General features: G+C 43.3%; 1 pseudogene; it reads left to right on the forward strand.

Annotated features, from left to right (window-relative positions):
* Positions 1–5,822: 5,822 nt before the first annotated feature.
* Positions 5,823–7,418, forward strand: LOC118617047 (annotated as a pseudogene).
* Positions 7,419–7,741: the final 323 nt, after the last annotated feature.

Raw genomic sequence — 7,741 nt, forward strand, 5'->3', positions numbered from 1 at the left:
TGGACATAAAACTAAATTGGACAGTACTCACCCTGAATTACCAACTGAAGACTAGCTGACGAGGAGACTTTGAACAAGGCAGGGCAGAAACCACCTTGAGACTGGCAGGAAGGGTGGGGTTGGCAGAGGGGTGAGCCCAGATCCCAGGGGAGCAGGCTGAGAGGAGGAGAGGTATCTCAGCTGCAGGATTTTCCTACCAAGAGGAGTGAAGCTCGGACCCCAGGCTGGGCTGCCCAGCATGGAGCACCAGGGCTGGGAGCAGCCCCACAGAACATGCAGCCATGAAAGGTGGTGGGGCTTCTGTGGAGCCTGCTGGAGACAAACCCATTTTTATTTTTAAACCAGACCACGGAATTTTCATTTGCAGCCATGCACCTAGGGCTTTGATGGAGGAAGGGCAGTGCAGATTATAGTTGCCCGAAGAGAGGCGCAGGGCAGATTATAGTTGCCCGAAGAGAGGGTGGGAGGCATTGGGGAGAGACATGGTGGCCAGGATACCTGGGCTCTCATACCACAGCAGCCATTTTTCCTGAGGGGCACGAACCCCTCCCCAAAGCAATAGCCTGGGGAAAGGCAATTATCCTGCCCTCTGGGATTCCACCCACTGCAACCTCAGGAGTCCTGCTCTCCTCATCCTGCATCTAGACCCCTGCTGAGGACACAGCAACAGAGGCCAAGCCTACTGGTCTGGGAGTCTCAGGAGGTGTTAGTGACAGGCTGTGGGGTGGAGCATTTCCCCTACTTTCCCAGGAATTTGACAGGTGCTTCCCCCTCACAGGAAAACTGATAGGAACTCCCGGCTTGAACAGACCCCACTGGACTGCATATAAGAGGCTCTGCCCCGCCAAGGTCAGAGAAATATTCCAGGACAGGCACACACATGTGGCCCTAAGATGGGGAAACACACCGCCTATCTTCCCTGAAATCTGAAGAGCATTTCCTCTCACAGGAGAGCCAGAGGTCTGATTCTTTTGATTCCACCAAAAGCCCTTTCAGAAATAGCCTTTCATGAACTAAGTCTTGAAGCTGGCTGGCAGGCAGAGGCAGGTGGGAGAGGATCCTGAGGTGCCTTGAGACATTTGTTGACCTGCCCTGGGCTCTGCGCAGCTAACAGGCCAGTCTTAGAGTGTAGCGTGGGTCCTCCTCTGTGCAGCCAGCACTGTGCAGGCAGCCACATACTGTGGATCACCTATAGCACTGAACAGGTTGTTGAGAGCCAAACATGAACATGAACAACTTCTGACAGTGGCTAACACCAAAGTACCTCCCAGGGGGTCTGGAACAGCATACAAAACTGTCAGCCCAGTAAACATAAGAGCATGATCTCAAAGGAGATACTACCTGGCACTAAATCACTAAATTCTGCCATGATGACCTCCACTTTGTTGTGTTTTTTTCTTTTAAAAAAATCATTTTCTTAATTTTTTTCCTTTTTATTTCTTCATTATGGTTTCTTCTATTTTTTCTCTATTGTTTCATGTTTTTCATTTTTCTCTATTATTTTCTTACTCTATTTTTTCTTTCTTCTTTCTCTTTTCTTTTATACCATTTTCCTTTTTCTATACTTTATTCATACTTTTCTCTCCTTTCTTTCCTTTCATATTCACTTTTCTTTCCCTTTTTTCTTCTCATATTTTCAATTTTCTTTTATTGTTCTTATTCTCTTTTCTTTTTCCTTAGTACCTTTTATCTTGTAGTTTATTTTGCTGTTGTTGTTGTTGGGTGTGTGTATGTTTCTTTGTCAGCACCTAGACAAAAGTTCACAATGTGGTCAGGGTTGAGCCACAGTCAACCAGCTTGAGAATATTCCATCCATGAATGGGACAATAATGATCAAGATACAATTACAACAGAAGAGTCCAAATAACCCACATAAGGGACGTTCCTAGAGCACCCAGCTAAGGAGATAAAAGAGACTAGACCACTGGGTCTCACAGGGCACTTACTATATAAGGCCACCCCACAAAGCTTGGGATTCAGAGCAGTTACATACATAGAAATAAATGAAAATAGACAGCTAAAATGTGGAGACAAAGAAAAAAATCCCAAATGAAAAAATGGAGAAATTGCCACAAAAAGAACTTAAAGAAATGGAAGCAAGAAATTTATCAAACACGGAGTTCCGAGTAATAGGTATAAAGGTGCTTAAGAAACTTAGTGAGAACTATGAGGGATTAGGTGGGAACTACAAAGAACTTAGTGGGAACTACATCAGCATGAAAAACTACATAGAAACCATGAAAAAAAACTAGTCAGGTATAAAGAATAACATATCTGATATCAAGAATACACTGAAATGAATTAAAGGTAGATGGGATGAAGCAGAGGATCAAATCAGCGAGTTGAAATACAAGGTAGAAAACACCTGATTCCAAAATGGTGGCAGAGTGAATGGAAGCTACACAGACCATCTCCCAGGACCAAACTGGAATTATAACTAAAATAAAGACAAATCATTGGGAAAAAGCCACAGAAAAGCAGTGGGAGAGGATGCATATAACCAAGGAGAGGAAAAAGGACACTGAATCGAGCCTGGTAGGTCTGCGGAGGCACAAGAGGGCTGGCTGGGAGCACACAGACAGCAGCTGCTTTAGCTGTGAGCTGCTCCCTTGGGGTTAAAATCCCAATCCAGCTCCACAGCACAGAGGGCTGGGACAGAGCACTAAATGAGCTACAGCCACTCACCTTGGGCTCTGGCAGAGGGAGAGTGGACTGGACTGGAACTGTATGGGAACACTCAGGATTTGGAGGGCACTCAGAGGTTTTGCTGAGTCATGGCCACACAGAACAGTGGCCATCTTGCTCCAGGAGCCCCTTCCCGGAGCTCTGGTAAGAAGCAGAAGCCCCTCCCTCCAAGATTTAATCCCACCCAGCTGTGCCAGATAAATGCAAATTAAGGCTCATTAACAACCAGCATCTGCCCCACTCTCTGGAGATCCTCTTACACGGAACACCTGAGGGAGTTTTTTATTCAATTTAGGTCTACAACCCAAAGCTCATCAAGTAACTGAGGCTGATAGCCTCCAGGCAAAAGGCTAGAGAATAACTGAACCTTTCCTGGGCTTGCCAATCTATCCAGGAAACTAAGACTTGACAGCGGTGTTTAAGTGGGTCCTCCCACACTTATCCAAACCCAGTAGAAGGAGCCACAAACAGCAGAACACCAACAACCAAAAGGAAAATTTGGCAGGCTCCAAAACCCACTGAGATAGCCAAAATAGTAAAACAAAAGAACAAATCTCAAATGAAAGAACAAGAGAACTCTACCAAAGATGAGATAAATGAAATGCAGTTAAGCAAGTTATCAGAGGTAGAGTGCAGAGCCATGATCTTGAGAAAGCTCAACAGCATGAGTAAGGAGCTCAAAGATAGAGAAATATTGCAAACCAACCAAGTGGAAATGAAGAATGACATAGCATAAATAAAGAACACATTGGAAGGAATAATCAGCAGAGTAGAGGATGCTGAGGTGAAATAAAGAGCTTCCCAGACAAAAAAAAAAAAAGGCTAAGGCAATATATTAGCACCAAACCAGCACTGCAGGAAAGGACTTCTGTAAATGGTAGAAAAAACAGAAAGAAAAATATAACCACAATAAACAAAAATGGCAATAAATAAGAACATATCAATAATAACCTTAAATATAAATGGAGTGAATGCTCTGATCAAAAGAAAAAGAGTAGCTGATTGGATAAGAAAGCATGACTTGCCCTGGCTGGTTTGGTTCGGCGGTTAGAGCATCAGCCTGTGGACCAGAGAGTCCTGGGTTTGGTTTACGCTAAGGGCATGTACCTCGGTTGCAGTTTGTCCCCAGCCCTGGTTGGGATTGTACAACTGGCAACTAGTCAATGTGTCTCTCTCACATCAATGTTTCTCTCTCTCTCTTCCTCCCTCTCTCCCTCATGCTCTATCTGAAGATAAATACAAAAATGTCCTCAGGTGAAGATTAAAAAAAAAAGAAGAAGAAGAAAGCATGACTCATATATATGTTGTTTACAAGAGACTCAAAATGATGCACTAGATCAAATGGACTTAATAGATATATTACACCCCAAAACTGCAGAATTCACATTCTTCTCAAGCACACACGGGAGATTCTCAAAAAGAGACCACATGTTAGGACACAAACTAAATCTCTACAAGTTCAAGAAGACTGAAATCATATCAAGCATCTTCTCAGATCACAATGGCATGAAACTAGAAATCAATTGCAACAAGAACATGCAAAGACATTTGAACACATGGGGCTAAATAGCATGTTATTAAACAATGAATGGGTTACCAAGGAGGTCAAGGAAGAAATTAAAAACTTCCTGGAAACCGGGGCAGGGAGGGAAGAGGGAGGGGGGAATCAGTGGGGGAAAAAAGGAGAATCATTTGTAACAAAAATTAATCAATAAAAAAAAAAAAAAAAACTTCCTGGAAACCAATGAAAATGAACACACAACAACACAAAATCTATGGGATGCAGTGAAAGCAGTTCTGAGAGGGAAGTTTATAGCACTACAGGCCTACCTCAAGAAACAAGAAAAACTTCTAATAGACTATCTAGCCTCACAACTTAAAGAACTAGAAAGCAAACAATAAGTAAACCCAACAGCAAGTACAAGGAAAGAAATAGTGAAGATCAGAGCAGAAATAAATGCATAGAGACAAAGCAAAACAATTCAAAAGATCAATGAAACAAAGAGCTGGTTCTTTGAAAAGATAAACAAGATTGATGGACCCTTAGCTAGACTCACCAAGAAACAAAGAGAGAGAACCCAAATACACAAAATCAGAAATGAAAGAGGAGAAATAACAACTGACACAATAGAGATACAAAGGATCATTAACAAATACTATGAACAATTATACGCAACAAATTGGATAATCTAAGCTAAATGGACAAATTTCTAGAAACACATAGTCTCCCAAAACTGAAATGGGAAGAGATAGAAAACTTGAACAGACCAATAACAACTAAGGAAATTGGAGAGGTAATCAAGACTCGCCCAGCAAACAAAAGCCCAGGCCCAGATGGCTTCACGGGGGACTTTTACCGAACATTCAAAGACGAACTAACACCCATTCTCCACAAACTATTCCAAACAATTCAAGAAGAAGGAAGACTTCCAAACTCGTTTTATGAGACCAGCATAATCCTAATTCCAAAACCAAATAAAGACACTGCAAAGAAAGAAAACTCAGGCCAATATCCCTGAGGAACATAGGTGCCAAAATCCTTAACAAAATACTAGCAAATCAAATCCAGCAATACACCAAAAGAATTATTCACCATGACCAACCACAACCTTTTGGTGTACAGGATGACACTCCAACTAACTGAGCCACCTGGCTGGGCTCTACTTTTTTCTTTTATATCCTGTTCTACTAGCTAAAGCCAGCAAGAAAAGATAATTATAGTCTGATTATGAAAGCATTTATTATCAGTGAACTCCCAGTTATGGGACGTGTCTAAATAGGATCAAGATGATGACGATTGGCAATTTTATTTAGAGGTATTTAAATATCAGAAGGCTGATTCGATTTTATGACCTATAGTTAAAGAACATTCACAATTTTACATAAGTATATCAATGAAACTTATATATTATCTCACTCAAATTGGGAAAAAAGAACAAAACTTAAGCAAAAGAAAGCACAAGAAGGAAAATTAAATAAAGAGAAATAGGAATTTATGAAGTTGAAATCAGAAATAGAGTAGAAATAATAGTGACAGTTTTTGGAAATATACAATAAAATAAACACGCCATTAGCTAACTTATTTTTTAAAACATGAGAACCCTGGCGGGACTGTCGCTGGGAACAGCGGGAAGAAGATGGTGCTCACCAGCTTTTCACCTGCACTTACTCAGCTGTCTCAGGACCAGGTGGAGAATGAAGGAAAGGCAGGATCCCAGAGGTCACGCGCAACCTCACCGGTCTCCTCCCAAGAGAACCTCCCCTGTACAGGTACCGGAGAAACTGTATACCTTGGTTATTAAAGGATTTTGGAGATGGGGGTGATTTTCCACTGATGCACGTGGCCCAGTATCCATTGGTATGGGATGAAAATAAAAAACGTCAAATGAACTGGCCATTCAGGTGGATGCTGAAGGAAAAGTTAAATACGATGCAATTGCTCTACAAGGACAGTCAAAAGACAAGGTCACTTGTAGCACATACGCCGACCTGGTTCCCAAGGAAGTCATGAATGCAGATGACCCAGACCTGCAAAGACCTCATGAAGAAGCCATTAAAGAGAAAACAGAAAAAAAAAGGGTGACCTAAGAAAAATCTGTAGCACAGAAGGTTGCAGCAGGTGATAAACTGGCTCCTGCTCAATATAGCCGACATCCACCATCTCGACAAGCAGTGGCTTTCAACCCTGGAGAAAAACAGGGTTACTCAGATGGTGGAAATGCAGAAAGATCCAACGGCGCCTCCAAGGTGCAAGATTAATAAGAATATTCTCCAGGGACCGCCTTCTCCTCCTGCACCTGTCAGGCATGCTCCTAGCCGAAGGATGACCGTGAAGAAACAACAAGAGTGGGAGAGTCCTCCTCGTATTCAAACTGGAAAAATGCAAAGTTGATACAGTTCCGTTAGACAAACGCCTGGCCGCTGCTGGAAGAGGAAGGCAGACAGTTCACATCTATAAGTTATTGCCAACCCGACTGGAGTCCTCCACGTTGCTGACCGGAAGGCTCGTGAAGCTGTGGAAGTGTGTGGTCCAGCAGAGAGAAAGATGACTCGAAAAGAAGAAGAGGAACTTCGAGAATGACCCAGAAAGCCAGGAGAGAAGAGCTGGGATCAAAACCCACGTGGAAAGAGAGGATGAGGAGGCACGTGAGGGGAATAAAATTCAGCGTGACAGGACGAAAGAGCGCACGGCCTGAATCTTTCTGGGGCAGGTCCTGATACGAGGTCCAAACTGCAAAGAAATGAAAATCGAGATTTCACTGAAGTCATTGCCCTGGCTGTGTCCAATCCTCGAACTTCCAATGAAGTTCAATATGACCAAAGGCTGTTCGGCCGGTGCAAGGGTATGAACGGCGGTTTTGCAGGCGGAGAAGATGAGCGTTACAATGCTTATTATGATCAAGCCTGGAGAGGTGGCAAAGCTATGGCCCAGAATATTTACAGGCCCAGTCAAAATCTGGAGAAGGACATGCATGGTGATGACCTTGAAGCCAGAATAGAGACCAACAGGTTTGTTCCCGATAAGGAGTTTTCTGGCTCAGACGGTAGGCAAAGAGGTCAAGAAGGACCAGTTCAGTTTGAGAAAGTTCCTTTTGGTTTGGATAAGTTTTAGGGAAGATGCCAAGCAGCACGGTGGCTCTCAAAGACCCCAGGATCATGAGCATGAAGGCAAGGAGAGGAGGAGGCACGGATACACCTCTCTTCACCGTGACTGGACTGTGATCCATACCTGACGATGCAAGTCCTAAGGCGGGACACTTTGTAAGTGGGCCAGGTAAACACCAAATCTGGGTACTGGACCCCAGCGCTACTTTTTCTTACAGCAGAAAGGGTGTGTGTGTGTGTGGAAAATTCTACTTTAAACTATTTAGTTTTTTTTAAAGAATGGGCTGTTTCTGCTTCTCCCACCTTTGGGCATTTGTAGAACACACTGCCCCATAGTGACATTAAGATCACTTCCTTTTGTTTGACGTCAGTCCTCTGGGGTTAATGTTTTGGGTAAGAATGGCTGCTTGTGAGTAGTGACCCCAGCCACAGAGAGGAGAAGGATGTCCAC

This window comes from Molossus molossus, unplaced genomic scaffold, assembly GCF_014108415.1.
Source record: "Molossus molossus isolate mMolMol1 unplaced genomic scaffold, mMolMol1.p scaffold_m16_p_5, whole genome shotgun sequence".
Taxonomy (NCBI): domain Eukaryota; kingdom Metazoa; phylum Chordata; class Mammalia; order Chiroptera; family Molossidae; genus Molossus; species Molossus molossus.